Source organism: Antechinus flavipes, chromosome 3 (genome assembly GCF_016432865.1).
Source record: "Antechinus flavipes isolate AdamAnt ecotype Samford, QLD, Australia chromosome 3, AdamAnt_v2, whole genome shotgun sequence".
Classification (NCBI taxonomy): domain Eukaryota; kingdom Metazoa; phylum Chordata; class Mammalia; order Dasyuromorphia; family Dasyuridae; genus Antechinus; species Antechinus flavipes.
The window spans coordinates 438,683,993-438,697,247 of record NC_067400.1 but is presented as its reverse complement, the minus strand read 5'-3'; the positions used below and the strand labels follow the sequence as shown (position 1 = coordinate 438,697,247).

Sequence of the window (13,255 nt, the reverse complement as noted above, 5' to 3'; positions counted from 1 at the left end):
ATAATGAAGAGTTGAATACAACTGAAAAATGATTAAACAATCACAATAAAATAATCATATAAACTTGGTGAAGATTACACTTTCACTTCATTCACCCCTCCACTCCTTAGAGGGACTTGAGAAACTTGAGTGGTAGTGAAAAAAGTATAAGCTCCAAAGAACAGAGCAAAGAAGAGAACTACAAACTGTGACATAGTTTTATGCTTCTCATCAAGGCAACAGATCATAAGAATAAGTAGTAAGTGTGCTATGATGATGGTGACTTGACTTCTATGTTGGTCTTTAGCCATTGCAAACACATTTTTTTTTCCATATGGGATGTTACAGGAGGGAACTGGATAGTCATTCTGGGCTGATTAACTTATAAATGTTATCTCTAACTAATGAGACCTAATGTTAAGACAGGTTAACATTAATCAGCTTTTATTTAAGACTTTAACTGCAGGGTACTTTTCCTCTCTTCAAGTTTATTTGAGAAAAAAGCATGTACCCTTATAGAAAGACAATCTGAGATACCCAAGGTAAGATCACAAAATGCAGCTATTTGGTTGCATTGTTGCCATTGCTGCATTTAATGTGGAAAGGCAACAGAATACATTAGCAGCTGCCATAATTTGAATAGGAATGTGTAACAAAGTATGGTGGACATATAGAAGAAATCTGTTAAGGATGGCCAAAAAAAAGCAATTTCAAATATAAGTTAAAGGAACCTCACTGATTGATACAGGCTAACTATACTATTGCACACCAACCAGAAATAGTGTTAAAGTTTTGGGAAGTATGTATGAATCTGGAAGCAGAATCACAACTAGCCTTGGCAAGTTTTCACAGATGTACAGGGGATATAGATCTGGATGCAGATAGCATCTATCTTCATAGATTCTTTGTGATTAATTTGGATATTTATAATAGTCAAAATGATTTAGTTGCTCAAAGTTATTCTTAAAACAATACAGTCATTATTATTTACAATGTACTCTTAATTGATGGAAATAATGTGAATAACTGTCAAATCATATTTGGATTTTAAAAAAGAACCTCATAAAAACAATATAATGATAACACAACTTACATAGAATTTTAAGATTTTCTTTGCTAATATCATTTTATTGCACAAGTCTAAGAAGTAAATTCTATTATACACATCTTGCAGATGTTAAGGTTAGCTTAATGGAAAGTCACATAGCTAATGGAAATCTAAGGCAGGATTAAATTCAAGTCTTCCCGGCTAAGTGCAGCACACTACTCATTACACCAAAGGTTCAACTAGATTATCTCAGTCAACTAGCATTTATTAAGTATCCCCTATGTATCAGGCACTTTACTAAATACCAGACCAAAACAAAAAGGCAAAAAATAAATAGTTCCTACTCACAGAGTTCTGAGTCCACAGGATTGTCTGAAAATAAGCTGATGATTGAGTGAACTACAAGCTCAACATGAGTCAACAGTGAAATAGCCAACTCATGTTGTCCAGATCTAGGAAAGTGATTGTTCTCTTAGATTCTGCTGATCAAACTATATCTGAAGTGCTTGCATCTTGTCTCAGAAATGCAACTAATGATCAAGATGATATCTGGAGAAGCGTACTTGGATGGTACCTTTACCAGAATTTGACCTTCATCAATATGAAATGCAAAAATTCTTCTTTCTGAGATGGTGACCCATTAATTTTAGGTATACCACAGAAAGCCAAACTGAGAAAATCTCTTTCCCAGCTCAGCTTTCACAGTCATTTGAAGCCTTCTTTTCTCTAGACTCAATATCCCAAATTCCCTCAGCTCATCTTGATTGAGACTGATCCTGAAGCATTATAATGGCTCTTCTCTAGAAATATTTCAGTTTACCAACATCATCTTTTGCCTTATTTCTTACCTACCCTTTAATTACTGAATGGGTGTTGCATCAGGCAAACTGAGAACTGTTAAGGACCTTAACTTAAGAAGGCCAAGATCTCCCTCTACATCCAAGGTCATTTCCAGTTATTCTGATCTATATCTGGCCTTTGGATCCATATGTTTCCAGAGGAGAAAAAAAAAAACCCTCTCTTACTCAACTACTATTCACTTGCAAGACATAATCTCAGCCTCCCAATATTGTCTTCTTCAAGAATAAAGAATAAATATCAACAATCTGTATTAGTAACTATTGCTCTGGGAACCCAAGTAACCAGTTCCACTTGGCTAACACAGATCTTTCCTTCTTTCTTTCCTTCCATTATTTCTTTCTTTTACTCCTTCCTTCCTCCCCTCATACCTTACTTTCATCTTTTTCTTCTATTCTCCTTCCTACTCTCCATCCTCTCTCTCTGTCCACATAGGACAAACATAAGGACAAATAACAATAACAACTTTCTAATACTTTAACTCAGCCTTCATACTCATCTGGTCTTGTTTTCTCTAGACTCAATATCCCAAGTTCCTTCAATCAGTTCTGATAGAGATTGATCTGAAGCCACCTACTGTTTTCATAGCCCTCCTCTAGAAATACTTTATTTTACCAATGCTCTTGCTAATTCGTGGTGCCCAGAACTGAAGGGAATAGTATAGACAGGATATGACCACCTCAGTGTCTTTTTTATTTCTATTAATTTAGAGTAATATAGAATTAGTTATTTGCCTGACACATCACACTGACTTATATTGAATGTCCAGTCCACTGAAATCCCCAGATCCTCCTCAGATGAACTGCTTTGTAGTACAACTCCATCTTTTCTCTGAATTTTTTTGTTTGCCCTACTAAATTTTACCTCATTAGTTTCAGCCCAAACCTCTAACCTACTGAAATTTTTGGTGGCTTGATTCTTCAACATGTTATTATCCTCACAGCTTTATACCATCTTCATAATTGTTAACTGTGCCATCCATATCTGCATCCAAGTCACTAACAAAAATTTACAACAGCAAAAGGCCAAGTACAGAGCCCCAGCACACTACACTAGAAATGTCTTTCCAAATTTAAATCAAGCCATTAACCAGTATCCTTTGTGTCTGGCCTTTCAAACAGCTCCCAATTTACCCATGTTGGCACAAAATTACATGGCATAATACTGTATAGTTGTAAAGCATAACTATACTACTATATAACTCACTGAATCTCTCCATCTTGTCCAAAAGAATAACTTAAGGCTTTTTTCAATGTTTTGCTAAAATCTAAACAAAGTATATGACATTCTTCTCATCTACTATGAACCATTACAATGACAAAAACCTTTGGCAAGTACGTATTCCCCCATTTTATTCCAGGTTTCACATAATAACCAGAGGATGAAACCAAATAATCTCTCATTATATTCTTCACAGAATCTTTTTCTGATCACAACATATTATCAACTTTTCTTGTGAATTTTTATTCTGCCCTTTTATGTCTAAAGATAAAGATAACAAAAAAAATTGAAGAACTTGGGGTTTTTTTCTTCAATGTTCCTTCATTCTTGGCAACAGTTTTATCTTTTCTTTGATCTTCTGGCTTTCCCCAATATAACTACCACAATAACAATCTCCCTCCTTGCCCCTCATTGTTACTGTCAAGTCATTCTCTGTAGAGAGCCACAGATAGTGGGGGAATTCTCAGTGAGGTATTAGACCCTTCAGCCCAGAGGGAACCTGCTGACAATGTCTAGTTTGGCTCTCATCTCCCCTTGGGGGCATTTCAGCCTTCCTAAGAAGTGGGGGGAAGAGGAGGAGTTGACAAGTTCTATTCTACTTGAAGCAGAGATGATTGCTGTGAAGAGCATTTACATAATAATAGCAGGGTGCTTATAGTTAGCACATGTGCAATGTGCTGTGGTGATGTAGTTGTATTAAGATATTTAAGGCTGAGAGAACTTGAAATAAATGGACTCCATATTTGAGCATCTATGTGGGTTCCTGCCTCATCACTCCTCCCCTAAGACCAAGGACTTGGCCTGGTCACAAGATCTGCCAGAGTGGTAGTCTAGACAGTACATTTTGGTACCCCAATGAGGGACTCTAGAAAGCACACAACAATTCTCAGCTTTAGTTCTTCCAACAATTCTTACAGTACCCTGCTTCTAATTTGTGTATATCCTGTTATTTTCCTTTAGTACCATATTCCTTACCATTTTTTTTAAATCTATGTTTATCAGTGAGTTCCCCATGTGAATACATTATTGGTCCTTCTAGATTACTGTTCTTTTGTCTCATCATAAAATTGTTTTCTTCAAGGTTTTCTATCCCTTTTCAGTTGCCTTGTACTATAGAACTTTAAGCTATGAAATCCCAGCTATATTTTCTCTGAATTCTTTTGAATTTGTTCTTTCATGATCTGGGGTACTTGTCTATGCCAACATTTTTCTTCTTTATTGAGATTTCGTAAAATATCAGCTTCTTCACAAGAGTCTTATAATACCCAAGCCATCAACCAATCCCTGTTGAAATTTGATTTTAGAATAGCAGATCCCACTCTTAATTCCTCTAACTTTTGAAAGATTAAATTGCCAAGGCAAGTCCAGAAAAATTAGCTGGTTTGCTTTGGGAAGAGTTATAGTAAATGTCTACATAAATGGAAAATTCTCATCAGTTTTATATGATAACTAAATCCTGCGTATGATCCATTTCTTAATTCTTCATTTTTTCTCTTTCCATGAACTAGTTATTATATAAAGATGATTGGTTGTTAACACTCTCTTTCTTTTTCAGATTAACTTGTATTTATGTATTTGTTTACAAGATATATCCATAAGGAGAATGTAAACTTTCCTAGCATTAGAACTATTTTTATGTCTTTGTATGTCTAGTGCCTAGCATAATGTCTTATACATGATGGGTGCTTAACAATACAATTGCTGAATTTGGATCTGCTTAATATATTGTTTCTGTCTTTGCTTCCACTAACATCCAAATCTTATCTACTGATGCTTGCCCTCTGATAACTGTATTTCCTCATATAAGTTATCTTCTTAATCCATAATTCTATATGCCTTCATAACTTGCATTTTAAATGTTAGGCCCTCCTACAGTCACATTTTCAATCTTGAATCCTATCCTAAAGCTCACTGATACCTATGTTATTGTTCAATTATTTCAATAGTGTCTCACATGTTGTGATCCTATTTGGGGTTTTCTTGATAAAGATACTGGATGGTTTGCCATTTCCTTCTCCAGCTCATTTTACAAATGAGAAAACTGAGGCAAACAGGGTTTAGTGACTTGTCCAGGATTACATAGTTACGTGTCTGAGGCCAGAATTTGACTTTAGAAAGATATGTCTTCCTGACTTCCAGACGTGACACTCCATTCAGTATTCTTCCTAAATGCCCCAACTTAGCTGCCTCTTGATATATATAAGATCAAAATTATGTTAAGATCTCACTTCCAGCTTACCAACAAATAAGGTACTATATTTAATCAGTCTTGTCACAAGTTGTAAATTAATTGTAATTAATTTATTAGAGAGAACAACATTTTTAGTTCCTTTCAAAATGGAGGATGTGATTAACTAGCTCCCATAAGAGAAAAAGAAAAGGGAAGAAGGGGGAAAAATAAACAAGAGTAGAAAGGTGAAGGGAGAGACAGGTGGAGATAGAGGCAGTCAGAGAGGCAGATTCATTAGATAATATAAAGAAGATGAAACACAGATACAAAGAGAAAAAAAGATGTACTGAATGGGCACACATACAAAATAAGAGAAGTATGCGGTAGAGAGGAGAAAAGAAAAATGGAAAATAGGAGATATGATTTCTAGACATGTTTATGTAGAGGACACAATGTGAGGTAGAAATAACATGGAATTTTAAATCAGAAGACCTGAGCTCAAATTCTGGCTCTTCTTTACTTCTTTCTTTCCTTCCTTCCTTCCTTCTTTCCTTCCTTTTTTCCTTCCTTCCTTCCTTCCTTCTTTCCTTTCTTTCTTTTTTTCTTTCTATTTATATGATCATGGACAAATCACATTTCTTTATCTGTAAAATGAGAGGTTGGTTCTTCATGATTACTAAGTTTTTTTTCCCAATCTTAAGATCATACAATACGCATGAGAGTGCTTGAAACATTCATAAGTATCATAAAAATGTAAGATCCTATTTTCCCCTATCCTATTGGTGCAGTCCTGAATAATTGGGTGCAATTGGCAAAGAAAGAATGAAATATTGATGAAATTGCTCTCTTAGGCAAGCAGGAAAGCACTAATGGGTCTCGGTTTAACCTTATGCACCACCTTGCTGTGTCCAGCCAAGAAACCCAAGTTATATCAAATCCTTGAGATAGTTTCCCCTATAAATCTGTCCATGTCTCAAATCCTCTTTGGGATACCCCCCTTTCCACCATGTTTCATAGCATTTCTCCTCTCATCCCCAGCTATGCTTTATGGTACCTTTCTCCTTATAGCTAACTAACTATGCTCTCCCAACTCTATTTTATATTTACCAGTCTATAGTATTTCTTAATTTTGTCTGTAACCTCTTCTCCTAAATAAACCTATCTTTTCCCAAAGAGAATGGCCATTGTGAATTCTTTACATTACCAAATCTCAATATATGCTGCCTACAATTACATCATTTAATAACCAAGAATTGCTCTCCTACAGCCACATCATTTGGTATTTCACCCATATCACAAATATTAGTATTACTGTAAAAGGCTTGTGTTTACAGACATCAGGCATGAAACTGGACCTGATTTGGTTAGATCCAATTAGGGCTCTTCTGAAAGGGAAGATCTAAAAGGCCTCTCTAAATGGTCTCTTCCAACCCTAAGATTCTAAGAAAGACTAGGTCATAAGCAAAAATATTGAATTACCTCATTCTAGTGAAAGACTTCATCCCCAAGGTCTTCCTACTGACTTCTAATTGTTCCCTAGCCAACAAACTCTCATTGAGAAATCAGCGATCTCTAGTCAAGAAAGCAGTCAATAACTAATTCTGTTCAAACCAAAATATCATTTGATATTGTTTTTAGAAGCCCTGAAGAGACGCCATTAAAAAGGAATTTTAATTTAGGTAGGTGACTTCGTTTCATATAATTAGCGGTATTCACAGAGTGTTTCACTTTCCAGTAGAGGACAGTCTGGATGACACTGGTTTTTAAATTGTTTTACTTCCATCCATTTGAAGACTAAAATTATATACATGTTCTTTTTCTAGTTTCTCCCAAAATAAAAATTCCCTAAGATCTACTTTGACTCCAACTCTTCTTCTACACTACATAAATTAATTTTTCTAATATATGGAAATATTCAAAATCTTCTAGACAAGAAACATTGAACAAGACTGTCAGAGAAAATATGGGAAAGCATAGGTTTATTGAAAGAAGATTCCAAATATACAAATAATTATGGTTTTAATTACCAACCTATCAAAAATCTATCATGCAGCATTTTCATCTCAAATACACCAAGAAATTAAAGATTATTTGACTTGCTGCAATTAAGCAAAAGCACAACCATTATGGGGCCACTGTTTTCCATACAAGTAGGCTGGTTTTAAAGATTTGTGGGGTTTTTTTGTTTGTTTTAAAGCAACAACATTATCTGCTCAGTGGCCCAGCAAGAAGGTTTTGTTAACAAATTTCTCCCAAGTTTCCATAGAAATGCATTGATTGGAGCATAATTTCAGTTAATATTTCCTTCTCCCTCAGACTCCTCTGCTTGCTTACACTAACCATGCACCTTCCCCTTGCAGTCGGTTTCATCTTTTGTTCGGCTCAGTAGGTTTCCTAACTGGTGGATTTTATTGAGTTAAATCAAGCTGTCACTTCATCTGCCTGAAGGATGACTCAAATACAACACATAATAATAAAAGAAAAGTAGGATAAAATAATCTTGTCAAGCCAGAAAAACTGATTGCTTGAAGTTGTAGCTTTCAATCAATACACTAATTCCACAATTTATACCTCTTTCAATTGGAGAGGAAAGAAACCCTGATATGGTATTTCTTGGCTCACTGACCAACTTTGACCTTCTATCTATGTGAATATAGGATTAGCAAGTGCTTTTGCTTTAGTGAATTGCCTATAAAAACAGGAAAGCAAATAAGTGGCATTTGAGACTCCAACTAACTTTATTAATTCAAAAACAAAAGGGGAACCACGTAGTATTTAAGTGGCAAGTCTCCTAAAATGATGATATTTTTTGCACCTGCAGCTTGGTATCTTGGGTCATTAGGAAAGAATTTTATATTAGAATTTGTGGCACTTAACAACCTTAGCACTGGACATGGCCTCTAGCCCCCAAAACTCCTTTCTTTGTTTAGAAACAAGTAAAACAGTAACTAGGGCATCTATTTTACACCACAGTCAGAGGAACTCTGTCCATTTGTCTATTGTGCTGCATTTTTCTTTCAAAATATATACTTATTTGGCTTCTAAGTCTGTTATCTATGTTCAAATAGTTTCCACCCATCTATTGAATTATAACAATCGTTTTTCAAGTGGTATATGAACTTAGTTTATCATCCATTAATTCTTTTATAATAGTCTATCATTTTCAAAAGTGGCTTTTTTATTTGTAAATTGTAATTAATTTACATAGCTTTTAGAATCAATAAAAACACTCCATTTCAAAATTCCTGACGCTCTTTGGCTGTCAGGTTTCTGCTTTGCTTTCATAATTCCTCCCCTGCAGGCACAAACCAGAAAATAAAAATTCTTTGTTTAGCAAGCCTTTTATATTTCACCAGGCCACCTGCTTAACTTGGGTAGCAGCATGCAATCAAAAAGGGTCTCAAATATTGGTAGTCTTGTTCTGTCCTGAATTTAAAAAAAAAACTACACAGAAATTAAAATTCTGGTCAGTGCTATTTCTTTAAATAATAAAAACTAAAATAATGCATGAGCTAATGTGTTTTTATTTTGAAGTTATATATTTTATGGTGATTTTTAAGGGGCATTTTCTCTCATTCTTCTTCATTAATTAGCATTTATAATTTTTTAATGAAAACTGGAACTATAAGAAAATTAAAATTCATCATCCTAGAATATTCTAACCTTCACTTTGTCTGATTTCGAAACCAAGCAAGCTCTCTATCACTTTGAACTATTCAATTGGATCCAGAGGTGTATATTTGAACTAGCTATAAGAAGACTTTTTGCAATCTAAACTTCAGAGTGTTGATTGAATAGATTGGCTCATTCTCCTCTCCTGATTTTGGAAACCTTATTTCCTTCAAAGTTCTGATCAAAGCCACTTCCTACAGAAGATATTTCTCCCTATTCCTTCCTTCCAGTGCTAATGTGCCTGTGCTCACACAATTATAAGTGCATGCACGTGTGCATAAATACCCTGGTATTTACTCTGTATGCTACTGGATCAACTTAAATGTAAATATATTGTTCCCCTCCCCTTCACCCTCTTGGAATGTCAGCTTTCTGAGGACAGAGGACTTTCTCTTTCGGTATGCTCAACACCTAGCAAAGTACTTGCCTGTGACAGGTATTGAATCAGTGCTTACAAACTAATTCATAACAGTCATGTTCAAAATGCTACCAGTCTTCTAAAAGCACAATATTTGGACTGTGTATAGAGAAATAGGAAGATGGGGAAGGAATGGGTCACTTGCCATTTCTCAGCTCTGACTACATAATACTTAACTCTGGCCAGATCCTTCCTATGTCTCTTAAGTTTGGAAGAAAAGAAAAATAATAGTTAGGAAATGGAAAGATAAGGTAAAGAAAGAAGAAAGAAAAGCAGAAAGAATACTGCTGAAAATATTTCACAATTCAGAAGGGGGACTTAGAATTAAATTCCCTTTAAAAAAGTTTTGCTCTCCATCCTCTCTATCTCAAGCCTTCTGTTATTCAGTCTTTTCAGTCATGTCTGACTTTTTGTGACCCCCTCTGGGGTTTTCTTGGCAAAAACACTAGAGTGATTTGCCATTTTCTTCTCTGGCTCATTTTAAAGAAAAAGAAACGGAAGCAAGTAGGATTAAGTGACTTGTCCAGAATCACACAGCTAAAAAATGTCTGAAGCCAGATTTGAATTCAGGAAGATGAGTCTTTCTGCCTCCAGGCTCAGCAATCCCATTCATAGTTTCAACCTAGCTGCCTGCCTCAAGGACTGAATTAAGCCAAATTTTCTCTTTTCATTACCTACATTATATAATAATTCCACAAGCATTTATTGGTTGTATACTGTACATATATTCATACTTGCAGGAAAATGGAACTTTTTCAATTTGGCACCAAAATAATCCAGCAGTTCTGGCCTCTTTCAAATCCAGTGTCATTTTCTGACCTGTTTTTTATTCCTTCATATTATTTTGACATTGCTCCCTCTTTATCATTGAACCCTTCCTGAGCCCCTCCTTTTTCAGTCTCTTTCATATTGTTTTTCATATTGTTTTAGTTCTCCCCAAAATTTGGCCCCCTTCACTTGTGCTTCATCTTTCTCCCCCTTATCTGTGAGTATCCCAAGTTTTCAGCCTTTGATTTACTGCTCTACATTCAGTATACTCTCTTTCTCTCTGAGAAGTCGACCATTCCCCACAGCTGCAACTATGGAACCGCACTCTAGGTAGCTGAAAGTCAGTAACCAAAGGGTTAAACAAGAGGTCAGGAATTATATTGGAGGTCAAGGCGAGCAGACAGTTTGGAACCAGGGAGGGTGGTCAGAGTAGGAGCAGAAGGTCAAAGCTGAGGAAACAATCAAGAACCTGAGATCACACAGAAAGCAGAGGTCAAGATAGGGCAGTGGGTCAAGATCATTCAGGAGAACAGAACCTGACAAAATATATTAGGAACAAGGGGATCTTGTACTGAGGCAAGACTTCAAAAAAGAGTTTCTTATCTTCTCCCATTTGTAGCAGGAACCAAAAAACTGCTTTCTTAAGATGGGGATGACCCAGGACTTGGAGATCCTAGGTTCTTATTAAAAAGCCTGCCACACCCAGCAAAGCAACTTTCCCTACAAAGAGGATTATAGAATCTCCATCTCCAACCTTAACCTCTTTCATGAGATACTGGCTATCTCTACTTTATTTTCTGCCATGAGCTTCAGTCCCTTTAAAATCAAACATCTTCCTTACAAAATTATTCCTCATCTTAACACCTATATATACATACAGACGCACATTTGCATATGTATGTACACATACACATACATATATGGGCATGTATACAGATATTGTAGTATTTATATGAAATACTACATTTATGTCACATATCACTGGTACTAAAATACTTGTAATAATAATATGAGCTCAAAGTCTTTGAGTCATCTTTTACTCTTCCATCTCACCTTCCCATGTCAAATTAGTTACTAAATTCTTCAAAGTTTTCCTTTTCAATATCTGCTTTCTTATTTTCTGCATTATTCTATATTTCCTTCACTATTAATTCATTCCATTCAATTAGTTCATTTAATTCACAGGTCATTTATAACTTGTTTTCTTATTTCAAATCTCCCTTCCTCCCCATTCACATATCCGATTCATTTTATTTTTGTTAAAATGTTTTTATTTTTGAAACATAATTTTTCAGCATTAACCCTTGCAAAATCTTGTGTTACAATTTTTCCTCCCATCTTCTCCCCTAGATAGCAAGTAATTCAATATATACTAAATATGGTAAAAAATATATGTTAAATCTGATATGTGCATACATATTTATACAATTATCTTGCTACACAAGAAAAGTCAAATCAAAAAGGAAAAAAATGAGAAAAAAATAAAATGCTAGCAAACAACAATATAAAGAGTGCAAATGTCACTCAGTTCCACACTCAGTGATCCACACTCAGTTCCCACAGTCCTCTTTCTGGATGGCTCTCTTCATCACAAGATCATTAGAACTAATCTGAATCATCTCATTGTTGAAAAGAGCCACCTGCATCAGAACCAATTATCATAGAATCTTGTTATTGCCTTGTATAATGACCTGGTTCTGCTCATTTCACTTTGCATTAGTTCATGTAAGTCTCTGCAGACCTCTCTGAAATCATCCTGCTGATCGTTTCTTATAAAACAATAATGTTTCATAACATTCATATATCATAACTTATTCAGCCATTGTCTAACTGATGGACATCCACTCAGTTTCCAGTTTCTTGGCACTACAAAGAGGGCTGATACAAACATTTTTGCACATGTGGGTCCCTTTCCCTCCTTTAAGATCTCTTTGGAATATATGCACAGGGAGAAACACTGTTGGATCAAAGGTTATGCACATTTTTTCAAAAATATGGAACACTTTATAAATTTGCGTGTCATCCTTGTGCAGGGGCCATGCTAATCTTCTCTGTATCGTTCCAATTTTAGCATATGTGCTGCTGTAGCGAGCATGGGTATGCATATTTTGATAGTCCTTTGGGTGTAGTTCCAAATTGCTCTTCAGAATGGTTGGATCAATTCACAACTCCTAACAATGTATTAGTGTCCCAGTTTTCCCACATCCCCTCCAACATTCCTCATCTTTTCTTGTCATCTTAGCCACCCAATTCATTTTATGCATCATTTACATGTTTGTTTGTTTTTAATTTTATATTGTTACTTCACATTCAAAAGCCTCTGATGGCTCCCAATTGCTTATAGTATAAAATCTAGACTCCTTATCTAACTATTCCACAATCTATACAACACCTAGTTTTCCAACTTAAAATAATCCCCTCTTTAATTCTTCTTTTCATGATAGTGAAAACCAGTCTTCTTGTTGGGCTCTAAACCTGCCTCAAATTCCATTATTTTTCTTATTGAGGTTCAGAACTTAGAAAGTCCATCTCCCTCCTTGCCCTGTCCAAATTCTCCCTTTTCATATATATATACTTCTATGGCATTAATTGTCTTTGGACATTTGTTTCATTTACTGCCTCACTTTCTTTTTTGCCTGCTTCACTTGTATATATTACTTTTCCCTCAGTTATACTTCTTGGATCTGATATATTCTCATTTTCATCAGTGTGTAAAACATAGGAAAGTTCTCAACAAATGTAGATTTTTGACAATAATCCCTTGAAACCTACAACATGATATCCTTTAAATGAAAGTATGAAATTATTAGCTATCTTAACTTGATAAGATTTTAGGAGATGGAAGGAGTCAAGAGGGATGTGTTAAGTTCTGACATGAACTTGAACTTCCCTCAGAAGTCTCTTGGCCAAGACTAGAATGGCACAGGGCCAAAGTGGGCTAGGAAGTAATAATGACAAATTCCAATACAAGAATGTTAAAGTTATGGCTTCTATTTTTATTTCCATGCAAAACATTATCTCCATGACTACAAAGGATAGATATCATTTAATGACTCATCAATGAAATAAACTTCCCCTTTTTTAGATTAATGCTGGGACTTTGGCTTTTCTTTCTTCATTG

The 13,255-nt window shown here is 35.3% G+C and overlaps 1 non-coding gene across 1 annotated transcript; it reads right to left on the bottom strand.

Moving 5' to 3' along the window:
• Nucleotides 1–12,122: 12,122 nt before the first annotated feature.
• LOC127558411 (U6 spliceosomal RNA) lies at nt 12,123–12,229 on the bottom strand. The gene has a single exon (XR_007952807.1). It is a non-coding gene; the product is annotated as a U6 spliceosomal RNA (small nuclear RNA).
• Between the last annotated feature and the right edge of the window lie 1,026 nt (nt 12,230–13,255).